The 16,002-nt window shown below is 49.0% G+C and overlaps 1 long non-coding RNA gene across 1 annotated transcript in view; it reads right to left on the minus strand.

Annotated features, from left to right (window-relative positions):
* Nucleotides 1-16,002, minus strand: part of LOC135896977 (uncharacterized) — a 37,042-nt gene that overhangs the window by 5,618 nt on the left and 15,422 nt on the right. The gene's annotated exons all lie outside the window — the stretch shown is intronic.

Here is a 16,002-nt window from a genome sequence, read left to right on the forward strand (position 1 = left end):
TTGGGAGCACGGAGAGAGAGAGAGAGAGAGAGAGAGAGAGGGGAGGGGAGACGGAAACCATCAGGGGAGGATATAGTCAAAGTCAAGCGATAGCTTCATATACTTGCCGAGATATGCTGCCGGGGGCACTCGTTGGTTAGATCTATTGGCCCACCAAGTCACCATATTCGACTACATGTGCACTATATCGGCCCAGATTTGGTTATACCCTGTTTCCCAATTTCCCATTTGGAGTATTCCCTATGTATGAACACACTGGCAGGAATGCGAACTTGAATGATAGCCACTTTACAGCCAGGGAGGTCATTGCGGTACACAATGGTGGCTCGAAATTTCAGCCTTCGCTCGAGCGAAACGTGTTTCCTGAAATGCCTAAAATATTACAACCGTGCGCTACGAGATCCGCAGTTCAAACGTTCACAATATTTTACGTAATTATTTTAAACCGGCGTCACAAAACTTTGATTCGTCACATCGCACCAGCGGGGATCTACGGCGCTAACCAACCCTGAGGCGTATACATTGCTACATTTCATGAGCAAGATGCATTTATGCTTTATCTGTTCTTCACACGTCTCTAGCCTGTTCAAGCAAGGAGCTCACGTAGATATTCCGTGGCGACAGAAGATGTGAAGACCGCGGCTAACGTTAATCGGCGGTAAAATATAGCATGCGAAAAAAATGAATGAATTATATAATATTATAATGTGATGCACGTGACAACAGTATATCATTCAATGCATTTCAGAATCAACTGTCCGAGTCAAAACTCCTTTACTTTGATTTCGGACAAATCGGATAGAGGCCTGGAGATAAACTTCATTTCTTAACGACTCTGACCGAGTCGTTGCTGTCGAGGTCCAGGTGAGTTTCGGGTCTTGGCGCTGAGTTCATTTGTCTGGTCCTATCGACGTGTCAGACCGGGGTCATCCATATATTTATGTAAGGCGTAACGGCGTAACGTTGCAAGGCGTTACGCCATGCAAGGCGTAACGTTTGCCAGTACCGCTCGCACAACGTATACGCACGGTAGTCGGCCTACGTGAGGCCGATGTCCACTCCCAAGCTCGGCCCAAGCTACATAGTCAAGCTTAGTTCTTGGTCGACCACCATACATCTGGTCAAGGTTGGGCCAGAAATGTTTATCTCCTTGGGTGAGGAACTAAGGTGGTCAAAGTTATCGCAGAGCCCGACTATCATTACCAACTTATGCATGGCTTGGACATGTATCACTCCAGAAGTGAATTCATAACTTCAATTCTGATGAACGCAACATGTTGCGAGTCCTCCGCCTTCCTCGTGCAAGAGCGAGCAGATCAATCTGACAGATAAAGCTGTCAGCTTGTATTATGATTTATTTTCATATGCGGTGCGATTCTTATTTCTGTTACTAATAATCAATACGATTAGCTGTAGTCAAGGTAACATGTTTACACATTCAATGACGTCACTGGGAGCCGGTGCATGAAGTTAGAACGTGGCATCGCTATACTTTGTTCTCTCATTCTTCTCTGGCATATTCACGAAAGGTCTCCGCCCTCTGTCAAACGCAGTCTTCCGGTGTAGATTAGCCTGGGGTTCAAATTTACCTTACATCCTGTGTCTTTCGCGTTCCCGTTGGTTGTGAGAGGAACCTTCTCTCCTCCCCGGATTTATTAATGACTTTGCATTATGTAGAAGCGTCATTTATTTATTTATTTATTTATTTATTTATTTATTTATTTATTTATTTATTTATTTATTTATTTATTTATTTATTTATTTATTTATTTTGGCGCCAGTTGCGCGCGGGGCACCCACCCTGTGTAGTGGAATTCACGGTGGTCTGCTCCGGACCATTGCCAATTGCACTTCTCTCCTCGAAGATGCAGGACGTGTGTCGAGTGAACTCCTGAACAACACTTTGCAATGTGGCGAACGCGGTTTAAATCATGGATCCGAAACCTCAGAGAAGTGCGACGTAATCATTGACGAATTTCTCTCGCCGCTATATCGACGCTAAATCTTCACTGAAGTTTTACTATTGCTTTATCTTTAATTTCTATTTTTTAAGAGCAATACGTACAAGGTACACGCATGCAGTACATAGTTGAGTTACATGTCGATCGAGCTTGGAATAGCAACGAGCGTGTCGTTGAAGCATGCCCTCAATGCAGGCGCGGTATAATGGTGCTAGACACAGAAGGGCACAGTTTCTTTTGCGAGCGACATCGATTAGACAATGAAAGCTCGGATAACATACATATTGACCTTACCCGCTGCGCCGAAACGAAAGCCTTGCCCGAAGGTAGTGCGGCCGAAGTTGCTAAATTCGTCGTCGAGAATATCCTGCTACGACATGCTGCCCCGGAAGTGCCCATCACCGACCGAGGCACGGATTTTGCAGCGGAGCTTACCCAAATGATTCTGCAATACAGCCAGACAAGCCACAGGAGGACAACTGCTTACCACCCGCCGCCGAATGGCTATGCCTTGCGGAGCGGCTGAACAAGACCCTCGCCGACATACTATAGCAATGTACAGTACATATATATACGTCAAAGTCGAGCGCAAGACATGGAATTCCGTCCTTCCGTACGTAACCTTCGCATACAACATGGCAGTGCAAGAAACAATAGTTGCCGCCGTTCAAGCTGGTTTACGGAAAGAAAACGACAATGGTCTGTCGACACCATGCTGCCGCGTGCACGTTACCGACGAAGCAAATCTCGACGCCGCTGCCAATCTACAGCGCCCCCTGAAGGAAGCACAACTTTCCCGCCTGCCCATCAAGAGCCAACAAAGGACGGACAGTCCACACTACAGTCTTCGACAACGCTACGTGGAGTACCATGCCGGCGACCGTGTACTTGTTTATCTTTCTCTGGTGACCGCTTTTCACCGGCTAACAAATATTAAACGTTATCGCTCGGCGCAGGACGTGCATGTATCGGAAGTTTCTCGAACGGTCTCAGTGGTTCTATCCGTTGTCTGTTGTCACCCAACCTTGAGTAGTCAGACTGTATGACGCTGTGTGCGCAACAAGAATTGAATAGTGCTCTCTGGAAGGCACGCGTGCGCTAACGATCACGCTGGAACGTTCGACGAGTCACGTGTAAAAGCCGACGCGGCTCGACGCGCAGATCAGCAAATTTTCGACAATATATCGCCGACTGTTTTCACCATCATTGTTGCGCTTTGAATTTCACGGCACAAGTCCGCCCAATAAAGAGATAGCTTCGTCATTCACAGTTTTACTACTGTGTTGTTGACCGTGACTACAACGTGACAATATAAAGGGTGTCCCTACTATCATGCAACAAGGTTTAAAAATATGCGAATGTCACGCAGCGGGACAGGGCCAAGGTAATATGTTGTTTGACGTCTGTTGGAGATTCTCAGATTATTTTTCTCATTCCGCCTAAGCACATAATTAGACTTACTTAAGTAATCAGCTTCTCGAATATTATAATTAGATGAAAAGTGTCAATCAGAAAATTGTAGAGCAACGCGAAAAACTCCTGACAGAGATTTTTGTTGCTCAATACGTGCTACATAAAAGTGTTTTTTTCCGAGCGTGAAAGAAGCCCGCGAACACACGCAAAGTGCTTCGAGCGGCCAGTGGCGCGACGTTGCTTGTATTCGCGGGCTTTCACGCTCGGGAACAAACTTTCATGTAGCACGTGACCCGGTCACCCCGCGTGGTCAGGTCACCAGAGTAAGCGATGATGGTGGTTGAAGGATTTGGGGATTGTCGCGAGGCTATAGCCGCAGTCTCGTGCCCCTTGAGAAACGTGCGGCCTGCCTCCCGAGAGTCCTTGACCACGACCCTTTGCGAACGCTCCAGTGAGCGAGTGCGATCGTCACTGCTAACATTTCGGCCGAGGAGGGGGATCCCGCAGTGGCTGACGCGGTTATTTGCTGCTGGCAGATTACGTTTACTACTGCCAGAGCCTCCTTTGGTAGCGCTACCGGGTCGCCTCTGCATACGCATCTGCGTCCGTGTAGTAGGTATTGTACCTATGGTTATTGGAGGGTGGTGGTGGTGGTGGTGGTGGTGGTGATGTTGAAGCAGGCGGGGTTAGCCTGGCATACATAGCCGGCAATTGTTCCGCCTGATCCTCCTTCGAGTTGAGATCAGGGGTGTGTCACCAGCTGTCGATGAGCCCCGTGTCTCGCAGGAAGGCTATCAGCAGTCGTTGCGCTCTCTTCCTGAACGCCGCGGGCCCTCCGGGGAAAACAACGTCCTCAAAGGTCCTGTGCGTGAGACCGCTTTTTTGTAGCTTGTCGACCATCGCTTTTCTTTCTGTGTCAAACTGCGGGCATAGCCAAATGAAATGTTCGATGTCGCCAATGTCACCACAGAAAGCACAGAGTGGGGAAGCGCGAAGCCCAGTCTTGAATAACCAAGCTGGGGTGTACGCGGAGTCGGTCCTGATGCGGTATAAAAGTGTCGCTTGTTCGCGTGTAAATCCATGAGTCACACAGGGTTCGTGTGGGTTCTTGTGCATCTCTCTAAAGTGAAGGCGGATTGCACCCTTGGAGTTTTGAGAAGGTTTTGGAGCTTTCACTTTTGGGACACATGTAAGCGCTAGGCGTGCAAGGGCGTCAGCTTCCTCGTTTCCATCAATTCCTACGTGTGATGGAATCCACTGAAACCTTATGCTAAATCCTTTGCTCGTTAGGTCGTCAATCAGTGCCAGAGACTGCCTTGTAAATTTCTCTAGAGGTAGGCCCCGATGTAATCTCTGTAATGCTGACTTGGAATCCGTCAGCACCACGACATCACGTGCAGAAAAGGCCCGTAGTTTCCGCAAAGCCGCGGTGATTGCGGCGCTTTCTACTGTTGTAGAGGAAACCACGCGATCCAGTCGGCCAGACCATGACACATCAAGGGATGGTATGCAGAATGCCGCTGCACAGCTATCTGTTTGTGCGCACACCGAACCGTCTGTGTATACTTGTAGGTGGCTTTGAAACACAGTGCTCAAGTAGTTCAGCACAAGAAACTTGGCTTCGGTAGTTGAAATGGTGCGTTTCGTCGGTAGGTGGGGTACATTAAGGCTGCAGGTAACGTCCGGAAAAGACCATGGCGGGTCAAGGCGGCTTTGTTTAGGCCATTGCAGTCCTAAAAATCGGAAGGTGTTCAGCGCCGCATGAAAATGTGAGCGAGTTCTTGCTCTTAGCCGTCGGAGAAGCGCCGTGCCAGCGCGTGACTCGCCCAGCCTTAATAGCTGCGTCAGCAAGGCCTGAGATGCCAAGAGGCGGAGTGGGAGAGACTCTGCCTCATTAGTGACTTTCTTGTTTGAAGCCGCCGTTGGAACTCCCATCGCCAAGCGAAGTCCCTTTCTGTGCACTGCCTCCAAGCGCTCGAATTGAGTCGCTGACGGTGATATCAGAGGGAGCTGATAGAGAATGCGGCTTGTTATCAGTGCAGCGTTCAGTTTAAGCATGGATATAGGATTGTTTCCCCAACGTACACCTGCCAATCGACGAAGTGCGTTGATTCTTTGCACTGATGCAGCCACAACACTTTCGACCGCACCACGCCAAAGTAGCTTGTTGTCGATGGTGACGCCCAGGAATCGAACATGAGTTGCACAAAGAATTGAATGCCCTCTGATATTCAGCGTCAGACGTGTTGACTTGCGTCTCACTCCCGGGAAAAGCATGAAGGCAGATTTTTCTGCTGATAAAGACAGGCCAAGCGTCGATAAGTGGCGATCGATAGTGGAGATTGCGGCCTGGGCTATCCGGGCCAAACGTTTGTGTTGGTACCCCGAGATCCAAATGCAGATGTCATCTGCATAGATGGACATTTTAACTGCCGTCCGACCTACTTTCAGGGCATCTGGCAGGCTGGCCATGGCAACGTTAAAAAGCAAGGGAGACAGGACACTTCCTTGTGGGACGCCGAGGGAAATTCGTCGTTTGTCACTCATTACACTTCCGAGCTTAACTTGGACACATCGGTCACTGAGAAATTCATGGACGAATCGAAGTGCATTTCCAGAGACGCCCACGGCTCGGAGTCCGTTGATGATGCCTGTGTGAAGCACACAGTCGTATGCCTTGGCAACGTCCATAAATATGGCGAGTGTGGAAAGGCCGTCTACGCGATGGTGCTCGATATGGCTTAGTAGATCCAAGACACTGTCCTGGGCACTCAACCGTGGACGAAATCCGGTCATGCATGATGGCAGTCTATTTCCTTGCTCAAGATACCAAGTTAACCTCGTAGATATTAGTCTTTCCATCAACTTTGATACGCATGATGTGAGCGATACTGGCCGATATGAGGTGAGGTTTGCAGGATCCTTTCCGGACTTGAGCACTGGAACCACCCATGCTGTCTTCCACGCTTCTGGGATCTCTCCTGTGCTCCAGACGTGATTAAATATGTCCAGAAGGGCTCGTTTTCGTTCATATGGCAGATTTGTCAGCATCTGATTGCTGATCGAATCGGGACCCACAGCACAGCGTCTTCTTAATTTGCTAAGCGCCAAATCCAACTCACGAAAGGTGAACGGCGTATCCATGGTATGTGATGCTTCAGACAACAGAGGGTTCGATACTCCTGCTGATCTGCCATATGTGTATACGTCTGCAAAATCTTCTGCAAGGGTTTGCAAATCTTTTCCTTGCTTTAAAGCAAGTGCTTCAAATGGCCTGTGTAGGCGAATCTTTCCATATAGGCTATTCATTACTCCCCATATTCTTGTCATGGGAGTAAACGCTGATAAACTCTCACAGAAAGCAGCCCATTGAACTCGTCTTAATCTTTTTGTGTGACGACGGATGACAGCGTTTATCCTGTTGTATTCAGTTTTCGCAGATGGATTTCCCGTTTTTCTCATTAGTTTTCGTTCCGCTCTCCTACGCGCTGCGCAGAGGTTCTTTAGTTTCAAATCAGGAGTAGGGAAATGGTCTGGCAGTTTCAACATTGAGGTAGCCACTCTTTTGCTCCGCAGCATATCTGCGAACAGCTCACCAGGGGATTCATCCAACGCTTCTCTGTATGTGTCCCAGCGGGTCACAGCACAGAACTGCCGCCCAGCAGTGTGAAATCCGGTGATGGTGGTGAAGATCGGAAAGTGGTCACTGCCCATCCTGTCTGGGGCCGTTGTTGACGATGCGACAAGGTCTGTAGAATGGATCACGAGGTCTATGGCACTCCATGAATCTGGTGGTCTGAAGAAAGTTGGTTTGCCATCGTTCGCGATACATAAGTCAGCAGCATCCATGGCTGCGACAAGTTCCTTGCCTCGGTAATCTGCAGTCTTATCTCCCCAAAGCGAATGATGTGCGTTAAAGTCGCCACATATTATTATAGGAGAGGGGCAACGAATGCAAAGGTCCTTTATGAACGCCTCCATGGAGACCTTCCTGCGCGGGCTTATATACACCGACACCACACTGAGTTTTCGTTTTCCTAGGCACACTTGCACAGCGGCGACTTCCAATAAGGTAGAACAAAGGTCTTGCACTGGTAAGGTGACGTGAGGTATTTCTCGCCTGATGTATATCATCGCACTTCCGTTTGCAAATGATGGTATACTCGGATTTCCATGTCTGATGTACCCTGGGATCGTCCTTCCATTTGGGAGACCGGCCTCCGAGAGGGCTAGAATTGGTATAGGTATGTCTCGAAGGAAAAGGCTGAGTTCAGAAAGACGCTGTAGAATGCCGGCGCAGTTCCATTGCATTATTAAGGGCACTTTTTGACGACGGAATGGACCAAGTGGGCGAGAAGCTGCCATTATGTTACTGAGGGTACGGGGAAGTAGAGCAGAGTATTACTGACTCAAGAGCCAGCACTGCTTCCAGCATATCCTTCGTTGAACTAGCAGGCATCTTCGCGACGTGGGAACGTAGTGCCGTGAACAAGGCGCGTATCACATGCTGGCAGTTCTCCTGCTGACTGTTGCCAAGTGGTACTTGAGGTCGGTTTACTGCGGCCGCATAGGTGCGTTTTTCGGACTCTTTTCGAACAGGTTTCTCAGCCGCTGTGACCGTTTGCGTTGGCTCAATAACTTCGTTTATCGGTGTGAGGCGCGGGAAATGAGATGCGTACTCTGTTTCCAAACCAGTTAGTTGTGGCGCTCTGGACGTCTTCTTCGTGGTCGATGGTGCGCTTGCACTCTTTGGACCCAGAACAAACAACTTATTTCTCCGCTGAGCAGCTGTCCGCGCAGGACATCGACCGTAGCTAGCAGGATGGTCACCGCCGCAATTTGCACACACAAAGTTGTCTTTAGTTGCACAAGTCTTAAAGTCATGAGGTCCCCCACAGCGCTTGCACCTCTGTTCTCCACGACAGTACTTAGCGATATGTCCGAAGCGCTGACACTTAAAACAGCGTGGTGGTGTCTCCACGTAGTCGATAAGCTCGTGTCTGGTAAAACCAAGGTTGATCTTCTCCGGGCGTTCAGAATTTGGAGCAAATGTGAGAATCACCGAGTTAGTGCGCCTTGACTCCCATTCAGATGACGAGGTTTGGACCCGACGGGTGATTCTTCTTGCATGGAATACTCCCTGAGGTCTCAGGTAGGTGAGCAGCTCTTCATCCGAGTACCATTTAGGGACTCCTCTAACAATGCACGTGTTTTTCATATAACTGTGCGGGACACGGGCAGATATGTCTATGCCGCCGATATTCTTGGTCTCTAGAAGGACGCTGGCTTGTCCTTCTGTCTCTACGTCTAATAGCAATGCTCCCTGTGCTGTGAAGTGGCTCTTCACTGGTGCTCCACCGAGGATCGTTTCAAGCTCAGAATACAGGGCAATAGGGTTTACTTGCCTTAGATCAGCTCTTTCGGATGTTGCAGTGATTAACACTGGAATGCCCTCCGCCCTGTCTTTACGATGGCGCACAATTCGGAAACCACCCTCGGCCATGTCTAGGTCTGAAGGGTTTGCCACGTTGTCGCCCTCGATGATAGTTGACTCGTCGTCAGATTCACCAGTGTCTTGTCGTTTGCTGTCAGGCTGGCTTGTACAAACCAGCTGGCGTTTCTGACCCGGTGTCAGCCCTTGGGAGGTCATGGCGGGGTGCTCGTCGGTGCCAGCTTGGTTCCTTCTAGCACCTTGTGAGGCGGCGGGTGGCGCAGCACCCGTCGGTCTCCGATACGGAAGGTACCTTTTCGAGTCGACCGACGTCTTGAACCGTTCTGACCAGTAACACTAGCAGAAAATAACGAAAATAACGATAAATGTAGGCAGAGCTACTCAGACAGGCTAGCAGCAGACTCGTCGTCTTCTTCCTTTCCTATGGTTATTGGAGTACGTCGATATAATGTATTGTGCGCATGTTTTGCGCCTTTCCTTGTTGCGCTCAGCATGCATGTTCTCGGGAATGGGGGCTGCTGTAATTTTGGATCTCAGCGAAGGAGGGAGAGGTATGGCATGCGCTCCGTGGAGGTACATAGCAATTAAAACTCGGCACCGGGCCCAGGCTCGATCACAGATTCAGTGATTGGAAGCATGGATCCAGCAGCCCTAGCGAAAATAGCAAATATTTTCAATGGCGACTATAAAGGGCCAAGGGAGTATATTGTCCCTAGGATGGAAATTGTGCTTGACAGGTAAACGAATATGCAATGCATTGCTTTGATTTTTCTTACAAATGATATGTCCGCCTAGGCTGATAACTTATACGTATGGTGACGTAGTTCGAGTAAATTTTGTAGGCATTTAAAAAAAAGGAGAAAATGTATTCGAAGTAAAATTTAAAAGAAAACGCTGTATATCGCACAAGGCATATCGCATACCATATCATTCAACAAGGCTTCGTGCCGCGTAGCCACTGTAGCAACCTTGACCTCGTCGTCTTCTTTCCTAGCGTTAATTTTGCTTTATCCTCATAAACCAATATCTTCGACTGATGCAGTAACCCGTAAGAATATGTGGAGCATGCACACTCCACTCGTGCCAGCCAGTCGAAAACATCACCGCCTCTTCTTCGGTCTATGCACGTCCAAGGCCCACCATCCCCCACCGGCGAGGAGCCCTCGAGAGATACATGCCCTCGAAGAAGCTCTCCTAAATATGACACACAGCACAAAGCGATTGTCGAGCGGCTTCTGTCAGCTCTGCTCGACGAGGGCACGCGTGAAGCCGTATGGAGTGAGTCTTATCAGCTGTAGATTCGTCCTTCCTGTGATAACATGCCACTGAGGACATGTTCTGTGTATAGGACGGCGCGGTCGCGACGCTGTTTACCGGTCGCCTCCTCATTCCAACACTTCACCGTGAGGTCGGCGCTAGGTTTTTACATGTGGCTCTTGGCGATAGCTGGTTAGCCCTGTTATAGCGCAGAAATGCCTGTTCGTTTGTGACTGCGTCGCCAAGATTTACCAGCGGGACGCAGCACGAGGAGATTCCCAGGCGAATAACAGGGCTGCCACTTTTGAAGTTCGCCGCGCGCTGCACTTTTTCGTTAAAGTCAACTCTAAGCTAAGTATTTGCACATATGCAGCGTTCCGCTAGCGTTTATTCACCTAGTGTCATGACGTTTAAGATTTTATGGCGTTATCAGTATACGGTGTTAACGAGACAGTATCCAAACATAGGCTCCGGGAGGCGTGTCTCTATCTTAGAGCGGTTCCAATATGACATAGTCCTGCTTCCTTTGTAAAGAAGAATGAGTGATCATTTTCTTCAGTATTTCGATCGTGCCGCCGCTTGATGCATTTTCTTGCGCGAACATATTTCTCGAACTTCCCCTTCGCCATCTTGCATTTTCGATCACTGTTCCATCGTTGGGGGCTGTTCGCGGTTCGGCGCACAGGGCAGCTTGCGTTGCACTCCACAAATTCATCGAAGTATAGTTCTAGCAGTATAAAGTTTGTAAACAGGGATAAGATACCTCAGAAAGGCTGGCCACCTTATCCCTTTTTGAAACAGAACAGCGCGGTATTCACGGTGACAAACAGGGAGAAACGACACGTGATAATCTCTTTCCGTTTTACCGAATGCCCTGGAGTGCTGTTTTCTCTTCATACTTGAACCAAGCTAGCGACAATTGCATATGCTGTCTGATTTGTCCACTGTGGCTGCCGGCTTATGGAAGGTGTAAACTAAGACAATTAAGCGGTCTTTCGTCACCCCCTTGTATTCTTTTGTACTAATGGACAATGAATATGTTATTAAAGTGACGACAGAACGTACAACATGGACTATCGTCAGACAGCTGTGCAGGTGCATTTTGTAACGGTAATTATTTTGATTTTTCCATTCTTTTCCCTCTGTCTTTACTGACTCTCATGAAGAAACGCACCCGCTAGCTGTCGATTGTACTGATCACTCGTTGAAGCGGTTGATAAGAAGTGAATGGAATTTGAGGAAAAGAATCGTCACAAAATACGAGTAAATCAAGTCCTGCATTCGCAAAGAAAAAAAAAATCTTACATGAGGCCTGTTCCCATCAGCAAACGCCAGCTAATTGTGACTTGGACAAATTATTAGTGAAGGCCAGTGGCGTAGCTAGGTCGTCTGGCACCCGGGGCCCATAGGTCTTCTGTCACCCCCCTCCCCGGGTATAGCCGGCGGAAAGAGGGGTGTCTTCAGACATATATGACACCCCTCCCCCCTCACTGGCCCCTTGCACCCGGGGCCCACGGCCCCCCGGCCCCCCCCCCCCCTGTTGCTACGCCACTGGTGAAGGCGCTTATAACTAATGGCAAACATGCACTTACGAGCGAAAATTTTTGCTAATTCGGCCCCTGTTGTGCGTTGAACGTGTCTATTCATAGTGAGAAACAGTATTTTAACAATATTAACAGAAACACGCCCGTTTATTAATAATAATTCAAGGAAATTACATAGCAACTTGTATGTAACTAAGAAATCGACAGAAAGACATATAAAACCAACGAACGCGACAGAAGGCAATAAATCTAGTAAACACCACAATTTGCAATAAAATTTGTCGCGGTCTCACAAGGAAAAATCAATATATGTTGCTTACAGTACTAGTTATATTTTAGCTATATTTAGTAAATTATCTCTGTCTATAGCGCCAGACTGCGGTCTTCCTCTCGCTCCTTTATTCCTTGCAGCTCCCACATTTCTGGCGCCGTCCTTCTGCTTCCTGCATGTGGCCCCTCGCCGGTGACTTCGCAGCTTATACACCGATGCGTCAACAACTAAGGACAGTAAACCTGCTTTCAGTGCCTTCAAGCCCCGGGTGGCCGCCGCCGGTGTCAGCCGATCCGGGGCCGTGTATATTTTTGGTCGATAACTTTCAGGAATGCTTTCACGTTTGCGTGACGTAACGTCCAGCGCGACGCCTCATTGGAACGACGGGTACACATGTTTATGCCGACCAGGCCTGCCGCTAGACTAACCTCTCCAGATATCATTGAATTCTGGCAGCTTAAAATCCTGCCATCCCCACCGCTTATGTACGTCAGTGTACTTAGGTGGTAAATAAACTTCAACTTCCTTTCTCCGTTTACTGGTTTCCAGTGAATGCGCACTCAATTTGACGATGCGGTCATGCGAATGCACTTGTCCTAACGCGCGCTCTTCTATTCGTCAAACGTCGTCTGCTCAGACTCGAGCCACTCGAGCGCCGTCTAAAGCGGCATATCACGCCACTATACTCCAGCGCCACGTTACGCTGAAGCGCGCTTCAGTGTAACGAACGACGCAGCTAAGCGTACACCGTCGTTCTAAGTGCCAAACGCGCCAGCTTTATTTCGGAAAGTACGGGATCCCTGAAGTCAAGGTGGTTTGCTGCCAGATGTTGTTGTTTACCTTGCCGCGATGAGCCATGGGTCATCGCGGCAAGGTAACACGATTTGCCGTCTGCAGACGGCGGATCGTGTTTCTTCAACCACGGCCGCTCGATGGAAACCTTGCTTCATCCAGCGGCCATGAAACTTTTTCTGTTGTTTATCACGCAGTGTTGGAGCATGCCTTTACTTCACTTGCGGGGAAGTGATGAAAGCTCATGCTCTTACCGTGTAAGTCATGGCGACGTACGAGGATTATTATTTTCTTGGCAAAGTCTTCAGAGCATTGCCATTTCCGTCGTTGGGCACGGCCTTCTTTAAAAGTTTACAGGCATGTTTAATGGAACATGTAGTTGTCATCTCTGAGCGGTGGCTCATAGCTAACGCATACGTGGAACGCTATGCCCATACATTGCCGAATGCGCATTAGTGTCCCTGTAATGCTCCAGACAGTCTATGCATGGAGGCACAGTAATGCGCACTGGGCATTAGCGCCATTTGTTTCGCAGTCCGTAAGAAAAATTCCACGCTTTCCCAAGAGAGTTGATGCCTGCGAGCCCACGAAGCACACACATGCTTACTAGAAATCCTGTTTCTAGGACCAGCCTTAAAAAGAAAAAACACGTAATAGTACTGAAACTGTGCGGCGAAATGGTATTGTTATGCGTCAGCTAACGTTTTCGCGCACCGCGCGTATACACAGTGAGAGAATGTGCTCCGCTACCCCCGTGTACTCTCCTTCTTTCGTACTGAGCCTATAAGGTTCTGTCACACAATAGCGCTCCGGAGGAATCAAGGGAGTCTTGCGGCGAATGGTGTGAGGGCCCGTGAACACTGAAACGTCAACGTCCGAAGACCATCTGGCACATTCCATCATCAAATGCGAAAAACACGGGTCAACACAGCGGAGGACCACTCGACGTGTAGCACACTTGTATTACGTTTGCATAAGATCGTATACACTATTCACGGCGTCCGTCGAACACACACACACACACACACACACACACACACACACACACACACACACACACACACACACACACACACACACACACACGCACGCACACACACGCACACACACACTGAATGCACGCCCTGATATCTTGACAACAGCAACCCCATCCTCCACTCCCGCAACATTTTACATGTTTCGGGCACCTCACCAATAAATAATTTACAGTAACCCTCTGGTATCCCATATCAGGGCCGTCCTGGAGCAATCAAACGACTACTAACGCGTACCAACAGCCATAAAAGGCACCGGAATGCTTAATATATAATTTAAACTGTTTATTGTTTCTCTAAATGCACAGGGTATGCGAAGGCTGCAGTTGGTTATCTTTAAAAAAATTATGTTATCCTGAAATTAATGAGGTCAGTCATCATCATCACCAGCATTTCCATCAATGAAACTTTTTTTTATTTTCCAGGAAAGAACACCAGGGACCGCCCTCGGCTGTCGTTTGTGTGCCGTCGCAGTCAAACTGTGCAGAAGTCAGGTGGCAGCCCGCGTGAACGCGACTTCTGGAAGAACGAGATTCGCTGCGGAACGGCTTCGACATTCGCAGCAGCGCGGAACAAAGGACAGAGGCGCTTGCGTCGCTGGACGCAGCAAGTGAGCTGTCGCTCCCGCTTCGCAACGGGTGGCCGGACCCGATGACGAGCGGCGGCTTTTAAAATCACATCGGCAGCGCTTTTGAGCTGCGCCGCGCACCTTGAAGCGGCCGCAGCAAGTCATACAGCGGCATTCCTCTTCGTGGTGCGCGCCTGCAGAACGTCGCGCTCCAAAAATAACTCCTTCGCTGCCCTCGCCAACGTATAAGGTCGTTCCCGCTGACCGGTTGCCAGTTGGCCTTTGGGTCCAGTTCCGGCGGTCATTCCAGCTCCAGCTTCCTTCAGTTATCGCGCAAGGCAGAGGTTCGCTACGGGACACATGCACGTTTACGGGCGCTCCAGTGAAAGCGATCGAAGAGAGGGCGAGGACGCACTGTCACTCATTTTAGCGCAGCGGACAGCATTGAGGTCCCACAATGGCCGAGCACCAGGCCGTGAGCGCGCCTTTTTTAGCGGTACCCAGCGGCAGCACTTAACTCCCACGGCCGCGGCAACAGGGACGTCTGTGGTTGGAGAAATGGGCTTCCAGAGACAACTCGTAAATCTCTCTTGGGCTCCCTTTTTCGATATGTGAACCCCCACGAGAGCCGAGCACAAGGCTAGAGAAAAACCGGTGGGTTTCCGGCGGCATCGAGATCTTAACTACGTTCCTCCCGCATACACGGCGGCCACCGCTGCGGTGGCGCGTAGCGGTAGCGCTGCGGCTTCAGTATCTCTGCCGGGCAGGGAGAGCTGCGTTCTCCTTGTGATATATAGTATCTACGTGTTTCTGAAGCAGGGCCGCAATAATGTACACTGACTCATTTTTTGTTAATGAAGATACGACATATTAGTTTAGAGACAAATTAAAGCATCAACACATCGGCTGAAGATCAAAGTTAGACCGTTCCACTCGTTAACCACTCTCGGAAAGGAGGAGTACATTAAAATTAACACGTGTGCGAAAGGGAGTCACTGTCAGGTCATGCCTTTGTCTGGTGGCGTACGCAACCAAATGAGAAAGAAATTACTTTTGATATGTCAGTGTTGTACAGTGCCCTTTGTGTATCGATGGTAAAAACATTGAGGCAGGAACAGTGATTTCTATGGGACAAGGTAGGTGAACTGGTCTTGGCCCGTAAAGATGTTATTGAAGAACGTCAAAAACTGTTGTATATGCAGCGGACATCGGTTCCTTGCTTTTTTTTCCTTTTTTGTATTTTCTTCATTTTGTCTATATCAACTTGAGTAAAAGGACATCAGATTAAAGAAGCCTATAGCCTACTAACGCTAACACTATGGTTACTATTCGTAGACCGTTTATCCCGCCGCGAAAGCGGGCGGAGCATCGCTCTGACTGCTGAGCATAGGAAGCGCGAAAAGTGTGAAAATGAACAGTATTAAAAAAGGCAGCGCTAAAATCACGGCCGCTATTGGAATCCGTGGCACCGCGGAGTCACAATCGTAGTAACGAAGCTTTTCATTCAAGAATGACTCGTAATTGGTCAATGCCTTGGCTGCCGTATCGTTGGTCCAGCGCTTTCGCGCTATGGTATACAAGGTTTTACGGTATAATCGTAGTCGCATATGCAGACTCTCGAGAAGCGTCCGTGATTTTTTTATTGTTTGTGTTCGTTTGCACACAAGCGTCCACGTGTTTTCAATTTCACTCTCTTCGAGTGACACCTAC

Source organism: Dermacentor albipictus, chromosome 3 (genome assembly GCF_038994185.2).
Source record: "Dermacentor albipictus isolate Rhodes 1998 colony chromosome 3, USDA_Dalb.pri_finalv2, whole genome shotgun sequence".
Classification (NCBI taxonomy): Eukaryota; Metazoa; Arthropoda; class Arachnida; order Ixodida; family Ixodidae; genus Dermacentor; species Dermacentor albipictus.